At 35.2% G+C, this 17,708-nt stretch overlaps 1 protein-coding gene and 1 long non-coding RNA gene across 10 annotated transcripts in view; both read left to right on the top strand.

Annotated features, from left to right (window-relative positions):
• Positions 1-17,708, top strand: part of SPAG16 (sperm associated antigen 16) — a 908,675-nt gene that overhangs the window by 155,989 nt on the left and 734,978 nt on the right. The window lies entirely within an intron of this gene.
• LOC140625495 (uncharacterized) overlaps positions 10,890-17,708 on the top strand; it is an 80,797-nt gene continuing 73,978 nt past the window's right edge. Inside the window, exon 1 of the long non-coding RNA XR_012024827.1 lies at positions 10,890-11,250. This is a non-coding gene — a long non-coding RNA (uncharacterized lncRNA). The remainder of the gene's footprint in view (positions 11,251-17,708) is intronic.

Below are 17,708 nucleotides of genomic sequence, written 5' to 3'. Positions count from 1 at the left end.
TGTTTTGTATAAACATATCTTTCTGCTTGACAACTATGACCTTTCATGTCACCAGACAATATAGATTCTATATATTAGAGATTTAGATTAAAGAGTCTTATACAGATGGAAAGGAGGTGTCCATTTCACATGTACAGTGTCAAAACTACTAGCTGCAATTGAAATTAGGTTTATGTGTGCACATCATATTTTCTTATACAGTTATACATGCAGATATAATTTTCTTTTTTCTCCTTTTAAGTTATTTGGAGAGTTGAGTAGAATTCTGCTATGCTATGTCTTGATCATATCATTCTACATGACTTTCTTGACCACATAAATGTATTTTATTGGTCTTTCTTGTATTTTGAAAGGTTGTGTAGTTAGAATATTGGTATTGACAATGTGGATCTGTCATCAATAGTGTGTTTTGTAAAACATAAAGTAGTGCTTATTTAGTTAGAGTGAAAGAATTAATGATAATAATGACAGTTTCTTTTCTTTTTTTTTTTTAAAGATTTTATTTATTTATTCATGAGAGACACACAGAGAGAAAGAGAGAGAGATTGGCAGAGATGTAGCAGAGGGAGAAGCAGGCTACATGCAGGGAACCTGATAAGGGACTCGATCCCGATACTCCAGGACCATGCCCTGGGCTGAAAGCAGGCACTAAACCGCTGAGCCATCCAGGGATCTCCAATAATGACAGTTTCTAATTGCAGGAGAAATCACTAAGTATTTATTACATAATTACATATGGCTTTTGGCGACTTTGTAGTTTAGATGGGATGTTTACTTAGGTATATTATTTTTTAATAGATATAGCTTTATTCTTTTGTTTTCTTATTCCAAGAATAATACATGTTCTTCCTTGAACTACCCCTCAAATATCAAAACAGGTAAGTGCTACTAACACTTTAGGTATTAGGTAATTCTTTCCGGAATCTTTGAAAGCCCTATCCCCTTCCTCTCATCCCCCAGCCCCATTTAGAATCATATTATAAAAACTATCCTAGAATTTACCTTATGCGTTAAAGACAGTGTGGATATCCTTATTAACTATTCTATCCTTGTTTATATTTCCAGTTAGTATTGATACCTCAATATATAATAATTAACAATTATTTAATCATTTTTTAATCTTATAAAATAGCACAGCTATGATTATGTTCTACAAAGATCTTTATATACTTATTTAACTACAATATTTTATTATTGGTATTTTGTATTATTTCTATCTATATTAGTTATTTATGAATGCAGTGTATTTCTGGGGTTAAATTATGTTATAGAATTAAACTACAACCTATTTTATGAATTCTTCTTTACTACTCATGTTTTACTTTTTTTTCTTTACTACTCAAGAACTAAGGATACTAGGGGAACCTGGGTGGCTCAGCCGCCCAAGTGCCTACTCAGCTCCTAATCTTGGGGTTCTGGGATCAAGCCCCAGATCAAGCTCCCCACTCAGTGAGGAATCTGCTTCTCCCTCTCCTTCTGCCCCTCCCCACTGCTTGTGTATTCTGTCTCTCTCAAATACATAGATAGATAGATAGATAGATAGATAGATAGATAGATAGATAAATGAATAAATAAATAAATAAAATCTTTAAAAAAAGAACTAAGGATACTAGACAAGAAACTAGTTGTTTATGGATGTAATAATAAATATTTTTATCTCAAATGTATGAAAATTAAGTTTCTTGATCTTAAAGTAAAAATACATTTCTTTTTCCCTCGTTTTCTTCTATGCCTTTTTCACTCATGAACTGATTGATCTTGCTTCCTGCAAGCTCACTCAAACTCATGATAATTAGAAACCCTCCCCCATAACTCCTGCCCTCATCTCAGCTCTTCCTGCACTGGGGCTTATTAAATATCTTTCCTGATGGCCATTTTGGAGACTGTTTATCACCTGAGCTGTGCTGTTATACCATCTGCTACCAGTGTCAGCTGGGACACTTTATGTTGAGAGTAACTGAAAATAAACTGGTTTAAAGATGAAAGGAAATATTGGATCAGTTAACTGTGAAAAGGTCAGAAGTAGGTGTAGCTTCAGATTAAGCTTGATTCACTGTTTTAAAAATATCACTGCGTGCTTGATTTCACTGTTTTTCTATTCTTTTATTTTTTTAAGATTTTATTTATTTATTCATGAGAAAGAGAGAGAGAGAGAAAGAGAGAGAGAGAGAGAAGCAGTGACACAGGCAGAGGGAGAGGCAGGCTCTCTGCAGGGAGCCCGACATGGAACTCGATCCTGGGTCTCCAGGATCACACCCTGGGCAGAAGGCGGTGCTAAACCACTGAGCCACCGGGGGCTGCCCTATTCTGTCTTTTATATCAGCATTACCCTCAGGCTCCAAGCTCATCTTTCATGGTAGCAAAATGGCTGAAGCAGTTCTAGATTTCATATTTGTTCACAATACCATCCAGAGATACAGAGTGTCTCTTTCCATACCCTCAGAGAAAATTCTCTTTCCTTTTAAGTTTAGACAAACCACCTTGTTTTTCATTGACAGATTAGATTAAGTGCCATCCCAGAGTTGAAAGCTGTGATTAGGGAAAATGACTACTCTCTTGACATAAAACAAGACATAGACTTGTGCATAATAATAGAAGGGGGACAGTTCCAAAAAAGAAAAAAAAAAAAAAGCCTGGGTGTTGTTACCAGAGACAGTAGGAATGGATATTAAACAAGTATCCACTGCAGTAGGCAGGTTTCTATCTCTGCTAGGTTTACGTGATAATCAGGCAATGCTAACCAGTCCCTTTTCCCCCAAGTTGTATATTCCCATGTGTTTTAATTGGTGTCTCTGAATGTTTGCTCTACTATTTGTAACAAACAAAAACATGAGTATCAGGCATTCAGTCCTTTATTTGGCAACATTTATGTGCTCAGGAGTTTGTGCTATGTCTTGGACAGATCAAGCAAAAGAAAACACTTTTCAGGATGGCAAGATGGTAAGGGTTAAATGAAATGGTTTACATAGTAGTACATGACATGACTCCTGGAGTATGGTGTGTGCTCAGTAGATGTTGGTCTTTTGTTTCTGCCCATTTGCAGTCTCTCTACTCTTCCTCTGACTGGTCGTCTTCTCTTATTAGTCCTCCTCTCACCAATGTAGTGACCTGAGACAGTACCTATGAATACATCTTTAAGATGTTCCTTAACTATTTAATTTGGACCTGTGAGTATTGCTGTACCTGTTAAAACTCATCTGTGATTTCTGGTGCTGTTTAGAGATTGGGTTAATTTGCGGATAGTATGACTTGCTCTCCCAACTGAATCTCAATTGCAATATGCTTAAGCTCTAACCTGTATGATTCTGAAGGCAAATATTATTTTTTTAGCTCTGATCATTCTCTATTCATTCATTTCCTCTAAGTAAATAGCCATGAATCAATAGTGCATTGTTAGAGATGACAATTTTAGGTAGAGAAGTAGATTACTCATTTGGCTGGAACAGTATCTTCAGCTACAATAAGTTATTTACATGTTAAACTTACTAAGTGAAAATAGTATTCATCACAATGTGTACTTTACTCTTTTAGTTTAAATGATAAGTAAAAGTAATTAGGAGTCTTATAGCCTTTGATTGACTTATGTTGATATTTTCTATAAATATTTCTGAGTGGAATAGACCAAAGTAATTTACCATATCATAAATATGCTTCATAAATAAGTCAGATTCACTATGACTTATTAAAACTTTGTTGAAATCTTTAGTACACTTAGAAATTAGAATTAGAATTAAGATAAGAATAGAGAAAAGAGAAATGAATAATTTTACCAAAGATAGAGATGATACATATTTTCCCTTTAATGGTTTGTAGTTTTCTATTGGGTTATAACTTAAATAATGTTCAATAGATTTGCATGTGTAGTGGTTTGGAATACCAGGCATGTTTTAGATACTTTAGATGATACAAGTATACTCTTATTCTTAGAAAAGGTACATGCTTTTTGTTATATTATCCTCTATACAATGTCAAGATAGGTTGGTATGGTACATTTCTCAGAGGGCAAAATTTGGGTGGAGGTGGTCAATGTGATGCACATGAGTTATAGGTGCCTGCGAAATATTTAACTATATGAATCTGAGGTTCATAGGTAAGACTAGGCTGAAAATTAACAATGTGATTCATCTTTATATATGTGATAGTAAGTCATAGGGATGGAGGAAATATTTGAGGGAAAGAGTAAAAAGAGCAGAAGACCTTGAAACGGGAGTTGAAGAATAGTCAAATGAGTTTGAAAGAAGAAACTAAAAGAGAAAGCAGACAGGTGTGTGTTCAGAAAACAGTATGGAAACTAACTGGAAGACATGGCTAACAATCTTGAATGCCACTGAGAAGCCATGTCAATGTGGTCCAAAAATATCTATATAATACTACAAGTCACTTGAATATTACTAAGTCACATTTTCATGGAGATACCAGCAAAATGAGTTTGGGCTTGGTTAATTAGTTAATTGGAAATGAAAAGACAAATAAAATGAGCACAGTCAGTTACCTCTAAATTATTGCTTCCATGGATATAAAAATAGGAGATAGTGAAGTAGTTGGAGGGGGAATGGGATTGGATGAAGTTCTTAGTTGTTTGATAGGCGAAAATTGAATGTGTGTACAAGCTAAATGGAAGCATCTGTTATAATGGAAGGAAGTGAATATACAAGAGAGAAAAGGGATATTCAAAGTGTAAAGTTTATGTAAGGAAAAAGGTGGAAAGAATTTAAAGTATAGGTGGAGGGATGCTAACAATATGAAGACATTGTACAAATAAAGAGACAACATCTGAATAGAAAGAGGTAAGACCTACCTGTCTCTTATGTAAGACAAATACTGCAAATAGCCAACTAGCAAATGAAAATGTACTTAATATAAGAAATACAAATTAGGGTACTCTAAAATTATTTTTATAATTGATGGTGTAATAGTCTCATGTTTGTTTTTTAATTTGTTCAACTCTTCTGGTGGGACTACTTGACTATATTTATATGTATGCAATATATGGCCTATCAGATAGGTATAGACATCTATAAAGTTATTTTCTGAGGAAGATATTAGGTAAAACAAAATGTGACAAGTAAGTTTACATAATTGTAGAAATCACCTGAGGTATTATCTAAGAATTAAAAATATTTATTCCCAGTAATCTTTTGGAGAATTGTGACTGCTTTTTATTTAAATTAAGAACTAAGAAATTTTATTGTATTCTTTCTGAAGTAAATATGTTTTAAGAAAGATAATCTGCATCGTGTTTAGAAGGGTTGATCCAAAGAATGAATTGAACTAAGTATCTCTAAAACATTGTGAAAGGGAAGTGTCTTAGCACACAAACACAGAATTTGTTTTTATGTAGTGCTGTAGTAGTGATTTATGCATCAATCAATAAATCTTATGACAGTTGTTATAAAGATTAAAGATACAGTTAAAAACCTTATTCTAAATCTGTGCTCAACAAGTAAACATCTTATTTTTATGTTATTTAAATATTTGATAGTGAGGAGAAAATTAATACAGAGTTCTAGTATTCACTCTGCTTCAAAGCTTTGTTGTTTCTGTAAATTATAAAATTCTGTCTTCGGTATGTATATGTATGTATATATTACTCTGTTTATGAGCTGGGTAATGTAGATACATTGATTTTATAAGCTAGAAAAACTGGAGTTTAAAGTCTGGAATATGATGTCAGAGCATCCCTACATGGTAAGCCTTTGTGCACCTATCTAGCTGGTTAGCTTTCTTTTTACACAAAGGCATGCTGCCTGACCTCATTTTGTGCTTTAAAAAAAAAAAAAAAAAAAAAAAAAAGCAGTTATTTTAAAGGTCTTAAAAATGTCCCTACATTTTATCTCATCGATTTAATGCATAAGAATTTATTCTAGGGACACCTGGGTGGCTCAGCGGTTTAGCGCCACCTTCGGCTCAGAGCCTGATCCTGGATGGAGTCCCAGGTTCGAGTCCCACATGGGGCTCCCTGCATGGAGCCTGGGTCTCCCTCTGCCTGTGTCTCTGCCTCTCTCTCTCTCTGTGTCTCTCATGAATAAATAAATAAATAAAATCTTTTTTAAAAAAAGAATTTATTCTAGAGATTCACATATATATATATTGGTAAAAAATGATCATAAGATATTATGTTTAATAGAAAAATATTAGATAGCAACTCATATATCCAATAGTAGTGAATTGGTTAAATGATGTTGTATAGAAACTTTTAAGGAAGTGAAAAAACACCTATGTTATATTGTTACATGACAAAATTGTATTAATAACCAGTATATTCAGGGGCACCTGGGTGGCTCAGTTCTGCCTTCAGCTCAGGTCATGATCGTGGGGCCCTGGGATCGAGTCCTGCATCAGGCTCCCTGCAGGGAGCCTGCTTCTCCCTCTGCCTATGTCTCTGCCTCTCTGTGTCTCTCATGAATAAATAAATAAAATATTTTTTTAAAGAGCAGTATATTCATCATGTTATCAATTTTGTAAAAAAAAAAAATTTTGTAAAAAATAGCCAATGTAAATTTTGTGTATACATATATGTATATGTTTGTATACATATATCTGTCCATCCATTCTCTATCCATCTATCAATAGAAACATAAACACCAGCATATTAATAATGACTGTCTTCATGGTAGAGCAAGTATTTATCATTGATATGCCAATTTTATTATAATTTGAAACCAGTAAAATGCCAATTTGTTTTTTGTTTAATTTTATGTTATGACCATAAGATGAATTAAAACAAAAATATCTGTTGCTTTTAATTTCGGGAACAGTTTTTTAAAGGACTTTAAAAAGCAGTATTTTTGCTGATTTGATAAATAATTTTTATTGGTCCCCCCAAAATCTGGACATCCCTCCTATCACCCTTTTGAAAGCTGAGGGTGAAAGCTAATTATTCTCATAGCATATCGAACTCTTTCGAGATTTCTGGTCCCTCTAAAATAGCAAAAAGATTCTAGTGTAATTAATGGTGATTTAATGCTCAGCCATAGCTGAAGAACATAGGTTTGTCTTGGTTTTATCCTGTTTTATTTAGGCATGATGGTCACATATTTTACTCGATTGTACTGTCACCTCTTAGGCATACTATGCACTTCAAGGTTGAATTGTGATTCTTTAAAGTTGTTGAAAGAGATTTATATTATATTGGATATTAAACTTTAATACAATAATGGAATATATTTGACTCTGGATTATATGTAATAATGTAATTGAAAATAACTTATACCTGGCTATTTGTTGGTGCTCAGGGACTAGCCTTATGAGTTCTGTTGTTACACTGCCTGGACTTGCTTTTTTATATGTATTAGGCTGCTCAGGCTGCCACAACAAAAATACTATAGCCAGCGGGCTTAAACAACAGAAATTTATTTAGTTGTAGAGACTTAAAGTCCAAGATTAGGGTTCTAGCAGGGTTCAGTTTCTGGTAGGACTCTCTTCCTGACTTGCAGATGACCACATTCTTGCTAAGTCCTCATGTGGCCTTTCTTCAGTGCATGTACACAGGGAGAGAAAAAGAGTTCTCTGGTATCTCTTCTTAAAGGATACTAATAGTATTGGATCAGGGCCCCACCCTTATGACCTCATTTAACTTCAGTTACTTTTATAAAGGCCCTATCTTGAAATATAGTTACATGGGAGGTTAAGACTTCAATATAAATTTTGAAGGTTCACATTCAGTCCATAGCATTGTACAGCCTCTGGTAAAGGCTGAATTTCACTCAGGCATGATTTTCTCACCCAACAAGTGGTCATGAAGCCAAGTCTATAGAATTATGTGTGAATTAATGAGAAGTGTCATATTGTGTCATATAGTAAGCACATTAAATAATATGCTTGCATCTATCTAGCTATGTAATGTTGCTTTTATTCCTAATAAATTAATATATTTTTAATCCTGAAGCTCATTCATAGTTCATTTTATTGAAACCAGAGTTTAAAAATACTTCCTTTCTTATTTAGTGGTGTTTAAATTGCCATGCAAATAAATTTGACTTATAAGAATATCTTAGTCATAATTAATAGCATTTTAATTTTAATTTTTAAAGTCATTTGGAAAAAATGCTTTTAATTATTTAAACATAAAAAATAATAAATGTCATTATGGGCATATACATGTGAGTATAAGGACTAATAAAACTTATTTTAATTCTTTTCTTATTCTTGCCCATCACTCGAGGTTCATCTTAAGTGTCACTACCTCAGACAGAGCTTCTCTGATCCACAAGGGAATAATCCACATTATTTGCTTTTAAACTTTAAACCTCCACTTATTTTTAATAATTTGTCTCCTTCACACAAAGGTATCCTACTTGATATTCAGAAGTTTACACATTAACTTATATTCAGACTGACTGAAGAGAACATTTTCATATGATATTATTAACTTTTTATGTCAACTAAATGAAGGTAGACATCTCAGGTAGGGGTTTGGATTTCTTGAGCAGGAATGAATTTCAAATGCCACCATTTTTGAAATATCAACAAAAACACTAACATGATTTGAAAGCCAGTTTGAAAGAAAATACCATTGTGTACAGATTTGGAAAATATATATAGATAAAGAAGTCACCTAGTGTCTTCTTGAACTATAATTGTGCATTTTTTGGTAGCAGCGTTTTGAAGTAAATTGGTTCTAAAAACAAAATATGGTTTGAGAAAATAAATGTTAGATTCTTTTGCATCATTATTATTTATTTTATTATTTTATTTTTCTTTAGCCCTGAAGCATGTTGGAAAGGATTAATGCAGCTTAGAAAGGAAGGACCTTTGTATTATGATGAGGTTTTCTCTGAGATTTCTTATCCTTGATATAATAATACCTTTCTAACATTATATTTTAATTTATAATTTTTCTACTATCAGGCTTACATGATTCTGGTGATACTTTCTACCTTTCAAAAGTATAGTATTATATTTCCTTTAGGGTCTCAGATTTATTCTAGTCTCATCTTTGATGGATGTAAAGTAATAGTTTACAGTTATTTGAAATAGAAGACTAACATATAAAAATATAAAATTATAGTTTTTTCCCTAAACTCTTATTTTATTTTATTTTTTTTAGAATATCTGTACTCACAATACTTTGATTCTAAGCTTTGTTTTCTTTGTGAAGCCCGACAAAACGTAATTATAGGTGTGTAATTTTTCCCCTTTAGGAGAAAAATGAAATAGTACATTCTTGTTTTACAGAAGTGCAGGCTGTATTTTAGCTTGATTAGGTAAGCTGGCTATTAATGTATAAAAGTTATACTTAGAGTCTGTTATTGCAGTGATGAAATAATTTTTCAGTGGCACTGAAAGTTAATGATATATAGAAATGCATATGAAGGGGAAAGAAGGTAACTTAAATGACAAACGACTTTGGGATAAGGTTGCACATAAATTTACTGATTCTACTCCAAATATGTAGCATGATAAATGAAATCAAACAGAGGGTGAGGGAAAAAGTGAGAGCCAGAGACTTTACTTACAGTAAACTTTACTTGTTAAATTATATTTCAGGAATAGGTTGTTCTCTGGGCTCAACCTGCAGAGCCCTAAACCTATCAGGTCATATGAGAGAACTGCTTCATATGTGATTACTGAAAAAAAGGATCAAGGATGAGAGCTGTTGTTTAGCATCACCTGGCATAAAGTTTGTCTGTAAGAATTATCATTTTAATCTACAGTTCTAGCAATTCTGATGGAAGGAAGAGCTGCCCTTGGATGTGAGTACAGGAAGGATGGGTTTGGGCTGCATAAACCAAAGGGAGACAACCAAAGGGAGACAGTCTAGTGTAATGCAGGCCAGGTTGACTCCAGCCTATTGTCCCTTGTTTTTTACCAAACACCACCAGGATTTTCCAAACAGAAGTATCATTCCCTCCTGCTGAACAGAATATGGGGCACCCTTTCAGGGATTCCTTGTATTTGATGGGACCTGGAAGTTTTTAACTTCCATTGCCCTTATTTTTTAAATTAAAAAAAAAACATTGTATTTATTCATGAGAGACACAGAGAGACAGAGAGGCAGAGACATAGGCAGAGGGAGAAGCAGGTTTCCTATGGGGAGCCTGATGCAGGACTTGATCCCAGGACCCCATGATCATGACCTGAGCCAGACGTCGAATGACTGAGCCACCCAGGTACCCCCACCTCCATTGCCTTTAAGGGACAATCAACACACATACCTATTCTTTAGCTAGCTCTTCTTTGCCCACCAAGTCTTGAAATAGCCCCATACTCTACTGGTAATTCCCAATATCCTTAGCATTACCCTCTCCATCTGCTTTAGTTATATCAGCAGGTGTAGTTCCAAAGAACTCAGGGTGCTCCTGGAATCTGTTGAAGTTGGTTAATGGAGTCTGGTTATAATGCCTTCAGCTAACTGTTTTTAAATCTATGTGAGGTTTAATGCTATTTATTCCTTCACCTTTGTGTGCATTATCATTTCTATATATATTTTATAAATTTATTACCTAATTCCCTGCCCTTTTGTCCTTGACTTTGCTGTTTTGTAAAGAACTTAGCATATACGTTTTCTTTGCTTGTCTGTGTTCTATACATGCACAGACTCATTCCAAAGCTAATAGGGTCATGCACTGTAGCAGATTCATTCTCAACTTTCAAGGGATGTACCACTTTGAGGATATGGACCTACAAGGTCTCCAGAAGCCTGTTTTTAAATCTCTGCCTTTAATATTTCATTCCTATACATGTGCTTGGCAGTTTGAGGTTAAGAAATATATTTTTAAGATTGTTTATTTGAGAGAGAGAGAAAGAGAGGGAGAGAGAGAATGTATGTGCACAAGTGCATGAGCAGGGGGAGGGGCAACCAGAGAGGGTGAGAATCCTAAGCTGACTTCCCACTGAGCATGAAGTCAGACATGCTTGATTTGACGAATCCAAGACCATGGCCCCAGGCAAAACCAAGAGTCAGATGCCGAACTGACCAAGCCACCCAGGTTCCCAGAGGTTCAGAAACTTATACAATAAAAGTTTATTTTTCACCTAAATCTAGTCAGTGGAAGTTTTCCCATTTAGATAGCTTTTCCAAGCATCTCTAAGTGATGACTGAGAGAATCTTAGGGATCTAGAATCTTTTCTATTCTTTTGTAACACTGACATCCTTAACACATGGCCTTCAAGGTTCTGAGACAGGTGAAAAAGTAGTGAAATATTCCTCTAGGGGTTTCATGGCCAGCCCTGGGAGTATCACACACCACCAGAACTTAGTCACATGGGATTTTTGGCTGCCAGGGAGGCTGGGCAATGTGTGCTGAGGTTAGTAGGCACCTAGCAGACTCTTTGTCATATCATCTTTCTATTTTAGGCTCGTTCCCTTCAGGTTTATGAGTGACTGCAACAGCAAATGTCTATCTAGTAGGAAAGAGAAAGACTCTCTTCTAACCATGGACAGGTCTTCCCTTAAAGCTTTGGTCACAAAGCAAGATACTTTATGGAAGAAAGTTGGATACCTGACAAAATAAGAATTCTATATAGGAAGGAAGAAGCAGTGAATAGGTAGATACCAGACAGGTCAACTATGAGTATGATAGAGAGCCAGAGTAGAATGGCATCTCAAAACCCAAAAGAAAAGAGATATTTGAAAAGATAGTGTGGCTAATCTTTTACAAAGTGTTCAATAAGACGAGGGTTTTAAAGAGGCTGACCTTGGAAGTAAGTCCTTAGTAAATTCAGTATTAGTAGTCTAAAGAAATAATAAGATTATTTTTCATATTGTGGTTTATTGAGGAGTGTATAGTTGCTAAGGAAATGGGTCCATCATATTCATTCATTACGCTGCCCTCCATGTAGTTGACTTTCTTTCCTTTTTTTTTATTTTTTTTTATTTTTTTTTTTTTATTTTTTTATTTATTTATTTTTTTTCTTTTTTTTTATTTTTTTTTTTATTGGTGTTCAATTTACTAACATACAGAATAACACCCAGTGCCCGTCACCCATTCACTCCCACCCCCCGCCCTCCTCCCCTTCTACCACCCCTAGTTCGTTTCCCAGAGTTAGCAGTCTTTATGTTCTGTCTCCCTTTCTGATATTTCCCACACATTTCTTCTCCCTTCCCTTATTTTCCCTTTCACTATTATTTATATTCCCCAAATGAATGAGAACATATAATGTTTGTCCTTCTCCAATTGACTTACTTCACTCAGCATAATACCCTCCAGTTCCATCCACGTTGAAGCAAATGGTGGGTATTTGTCATTTCTAATAGCTGAGTAATATTCCATTGTATACATAAACCACATCTTCTTTATCCATTCATCTTTCGTTGGACACCGAGGCTCCTTCCACAGTTTGGCTATCGTGGCCATTGCTGCTAGAAACATCTTTCCTAAATGAATATTTCATTCTCAATGAAAATTTGAACTAAATACAATGAACACTGAACTGTAAAGATAATATAAAAATATTATGATAATTATAGTTTACTTCATTAAAAAGTCAGTTCTGTTGAAATTTAGCATAATGCCAATATGTTATTTGTACTTTTTAACTTTTTCACTTCTCATAGATCTCAAGAAAATACCATTTATAAAATTGAAATTATTTATAATAGTGCAGATTCAAGCCTATGCTAATTGCTCTAATAACCCAGATAATTAATTATTATGCATTCCTAAAATGGAATCCCATTAAGTTATTTTACTATGATGGATGTAATCATTTTGATAATGTAAGTAATCTACACATTTTTCTAGATTAATCACAGATGCTGTTCTAAAGCTGTTTTAATGTAGTGAATTATAATAGTTTACTTATGATAAGCATCAAGGGTCTTTAAATGCTCTTAATCATATTCAAATTTTATCACTTAGAAATAAATTGATTTTTTATTCAAAGTAACATAACTAAGATAACTTATTTTCTGCAAAACAGATAACTTGTATGAAATCACAAAATGAGCTACATAGACATTCAGAATATTAAATAAATAGTTTATATTTAGAAAAACCCATGTTATATGAATCATGATAAAAGTTACTGATATTTTTGTATATTTTTTATTGGAGTTCAATTTGCCAACATATAGCATAACACCCAGTGCTCATCAAGTGCTCCCCTCAGTCTGGCCTATCACCAGGTCACCCCAACCCCCCACCCGCCTCCCCTTCTACTACCCCTTGTTTGTTTCCCAGAGTTAGGAGTCTCATGTTCTGTCTCCCTCACTGATATTTCAAATTCATTTTCTCTCCTTTCCCCTATAATCCCTTTCACTATTTTTTATATTCCTCAAATGAATGAAACCATATAATGTTTGTCCTTCTCCGATTGACTTACTTCACTCAGCATCATACCCTCCAGTTCCATCCACGTCAAAGCAAATGGTGGGTATTTGTCGTTTCTAATGGCTGAGTAATATTCCATTGTATACATAAACCACATCTTCACTATCTATCATCTTTCAATGGACACCGAGGCTCCTTCCACAGTTTGGCTATTGTGGACATTGCTGCTATAAACATCGGGGTGCAGGTGTCCCGGCGTTTCACTGCATCTGTATCTTTGGGGTAAATCCCAGCAGTGCAATTGCTGGGTCGTAGGTCAGGTCTATTTTTAACTCTTTGAGGAACCTCCACACAGTTTTCCAGAGTGGCTGCACCAGTTCACATTCCCACCAACAGTGTAAGAGGGTTCCCCTTTCTCCACATCCTCTCCAACATTTGTGGTTTCCTGCCTTGTTAATTTTCCCCATTCTCACTGGTGTGAGGTGGTATCTCATTGTGGCTTTGATTTGTATTTCCCTGATGGCAAGTGATGCAGAGCATTTTCTCATGTGCATGTTGGCCATGTCTGTGTCTTCCTCTGTGAGATTTCTGTTCATGTCTTTTGCCCATTTCATGATTTGATTTTTTGTTTCTTTGCTGTTGAATTTCATAAGTTCTTTATACATCTTGGATGCTAGCCCTTTATCTGATAAGTCATTTGCAAATATCTTCTTCCATTCTGTCAGTTGTCTTTTAGTTTTGTTGACTGTTTCTTTTGCTGTATGGAAGTTTCTTATCTTGATGAAGTCCCAATAGTTCATTTTTGCTTTTGTTTCCCTTGCCTTCATGGATGTATCTTGCAAGACGTTGCTGTGGCCAAGTTCAAAAAGGGTATTGCCTGTGTTCTCATCTAGGATTTTGATGGATTCTTGCCTCACATTTAGATCTTTCATCCATTTTGAGCTTATCTTTGTGTCTGGTGTAAGAGAATGGTCTAGTTTCATTCTCCTGCACGTGGATGTCCAATTTTCCCAACACCATTTATTGAAGAGACTGTCCTTTTTCCAGTGGATAGTCTTTCCTGATTTGTTGATATTAGTTGACCATAGAGTTGAGGGCCCATTTCTGGATTCTCTATTCTGTTCCATTGATCTATGTGTCTGTTTTTGTGCCAGTACCACACTGTCTTGATGATCACAGCTTTATAGTACAACCTGAAATCTGGCATTGTGATGCCCCCGGCTCTGGTTTTCTTTTTAATACTCCCCTGGCTATTCGGGGTCTTTTCTGATTCCACACAAATCTTAAGATGATTTGTTCCAACTCCCTGATGAAAGTCCATGGTATTTTGGTAGGGATGTCATTGAACGTGTAAATTGCCCTGGGTAGCATTGACATTTTCATAATAGTTATTCTTCTAATCCATGAGCATGGAATATTTTTCCATCTCTTTGTGTCTTCCTCAATTTCCTTCAGAAGTGTTATGTACTTTTTAGGGTATAGATCCTTTACCTCTTTGGTTAGGTTTATTCCTAGGTATCTTAGGTGCTTTTGGGTGCAATTGTAAATGGGATTGACTTCTTAATTTCTCTTTCTTCAGTTTCATTGTTAGTGTATAGAAATGCCACTGATATCTGGGCATTGATTTTGTATCCTGCCACACTGCCGAATTGCTGTATGAGTTCTAGCAATCTTGGGGTGGAGTCTTTTGGGTTTTCTATGTACAGTATCATGTCATCTGCAAAGTGGAAGAGTTTGACTTCTTTGCCAATTTGAATGCCTTTTATTTCTTTTTGTTGCCTTATTGCTGAGGCAATACCAGTGGTGAGAGTGGACATCCCTGTCGTGTTCCTGATCTTAGCGGAAAGGCTCCCAGTGTTTCTCCATTGAGAATGATATTTGCTGTGGGCTTATTGTAGATGGTTTTTAAGATGCTGAGGATTGTTCCCTCATCCCTACACTCTGAAGAGTTTTGATCAGGAATGGATTCTGTATTTTGTCAAATGCTTTTTCTGCATCTATTGAGAGGATCATAAGGTTCTTGTTTTTCCTCTTGTTGATATGATCTATCACGCTGATTGCCTTATGAGTGTTGAACCAGCCTTGCATCCCGGGTCTAAATCCCACTTGGTCATGGTGAATAATCTTCTTAATGTATTGTTGGATCCTATTGGCTAGTATCTTGTTGAGAATTTTTGCATCTGTGTTCATCAGGGATATTCGTCTATAATTCTCCTTTTTGGTGGGGTGTTTGGTTTTGGAATTAAGGTGATGGTGGCCTCATAGAACGAGTTTGGAAGTATTCTATCTCTTTCTATCTTTTGGAACAGCTTTAGTAGAATAGGTATGTTTCTTCTTTAACCGTTTAATAGAATTCCCCTGGAAGCCATCTGGCCCTGGACTTTTGTGTCTTGGGAGGTTTTCGATGACTGCTTCAGTTTCTTCACTGGTTATTGGCATGTTCAGGTTTTCTATTTTTTCCTGTTCCAGTTTTGGTAGTTTGTGGTTTTCCTGAAATGCATCCATTTCTTCTAGATTGCCTAATTTATTGGTGTATAGCTGCTCATAATATGTTTTTAAAATCGTTTGTTTTTCCTTGGTATTGGTTGTGATCTCTCCTTTTTCATTCGTGATTTTATTAATTAGTCTTTTCTCTCTTGTTTTTTAATAAGGCTGGCTAATGGTTTATCTGTCTTATTAATTCTTTCAAAGCACCAACTCCTGGTTTTGTTGACCAGTTCTTCTGGTCTCTATTTCATTGAGTTCTGCTTGAATATTTATTGACTCTCTTCTTCTGCTTGGTGTAGGTTTTGTTTGCTGTTCTTTCTCTACTTCATTTAGGTGTGAGGTTAGCTTTTGTATTCGATTTTTTTCCAATTTTTTGAAGGATGCTTGTATTGCTATGTATTTCCCTCTTAAGAACTGCTTTTGCTATATCCCAAAGATTTTGAATGGTTCTATCTTCATTCTCATTAGTATCCCTGAATATTTTTAATTCTTCTCTAATTTCCTGGTTGACCTTTTCATCTTTTAGCAGATGCTCTTTAATGTCCATGTGTTTGAGTTTCTTCCAAATTTCTTCTTGTTAAGGAGGTCAAATATCAAAGCATTATGGTCTGAAAATAAGCAGGAGACAATCCCAATCTTTTGATATTGGTTGAGACCTGATTTGTGACACAGTATGTGGTCTATTCTGGAGAAAGTTCCATGTACACTTGAGAAAAATGTGTATTCAGTTGCGTTTGGATGTAAAGTCCTGTAAATATCTGTGAAATCCATCTGGTCCAGTGTATCATTTAAAGCTCTTGTTTCTTTGGAGATGTTGTTTTTAGAAGATTTGTCATTTGCAAAAAGTGCCATATTGAAGTATCCCAGATTTGTGTATTATTATCTAAGTATGTCTTAACTTTGGTTATTGATTGATTGATATACTTGGCAGCTCCCACATTAGGGGTATAAATATTCATGATTGTTAGGTCCTCTTGTTGGGTAGATCATTTAAGTATGATATAGTGTCCCTCTTATCTCTTACTACAATCTTTGTGATAAACTTTAATTTATCTGATATGAGGATTGCTACCCCTGCTTTCTTTTGAGGACCACTTGAAGGTTATTGGTTCTCCAACCTTTTATTTTCAGGCTGTAGGTATCCTTAGGTCTAAAATGAGTCTCTTGTAGATGGCAAATAGATGGGTCTTGCTTTTTTTCCAGTCTGAAACCCTGCGCCTTTTGATGGGATCATTAAGCCCATTCATGTTCAGAGTTACTATTGAAAGATATGAATTTAGTGTCATCATAATACCCCTTCATTTCCTGTTTTTGTGGATTATTTCTTTGGGCTTCCTCTTTCTATTACAGAATCCCCCTTAATATTTCTTGCAGAGCTGGTTTGATGTTCACATATTCTTTCAGTTTTTGCATATCTTGGAAACTCTTTATCTCTCCTATTCTGAATGAGAACCTTGCTGGATAAAGTATTCTTGGTTGCATGTTCTTCTCATTTAGGACCCTGAATATATCTTGCCAGCCCTTTCTGGCCTGCCAGGTCTCTGTGTAAAGTCTGCTTACACAGAGGTCTGCTGTTAATCTAATATTTCTCTCCCATATAAGTTAGGAATCTCTTTTCTCTTGCTGCTTTAAGGATTTTATCTTTGGAATTTGCAAGTTTCACTATTAAATGTCAAAGTGTTGAATGGTTTTTATTGATTTTAGGAGGGATCTATCTCCTGGATCTGAATGCCTGTTTCCTTCCCCAAATTATGAAAGTTGTCAGCTTTGGTTTGTTCAAATATGCTTTCTGGCCCCCTGTCCCTCTCAGCACCCTCTGGAACCCCAATTATACGTAGATTTTTCCTTCTGAGGCTGTCATTTATTTCTGTTAACCTTTCCTCATGATCTTTTAATTGTTTTTCTCTTTTTTCCTCAGCTTCCTTTCTTGCCATCAACTTGTCTTCTATGTCACTCACTCATTCCTCTACCTCATTAACCCTCATTGTTAAGACCTCCAGTTTGGAT

Source organism: Canis lupus, chromosome 36 (genome assembly GCF_048164855.1).
Source record: "Canis lupus baileyi chromosome 36, mCanLup2.hap1, whole genome shotgun sequence".
NCBI classification, from domain to species: Eukaryota; Metazoa; Chordata; class Mammalia; order Carnivora; family Canidae; genus Canis; species Canis lupus.
The sequence above is the reverse complement of the archived record's forward strand: the minus strand, read 5'-3'. Positions and strand labels throughout refer to the sequence as shown.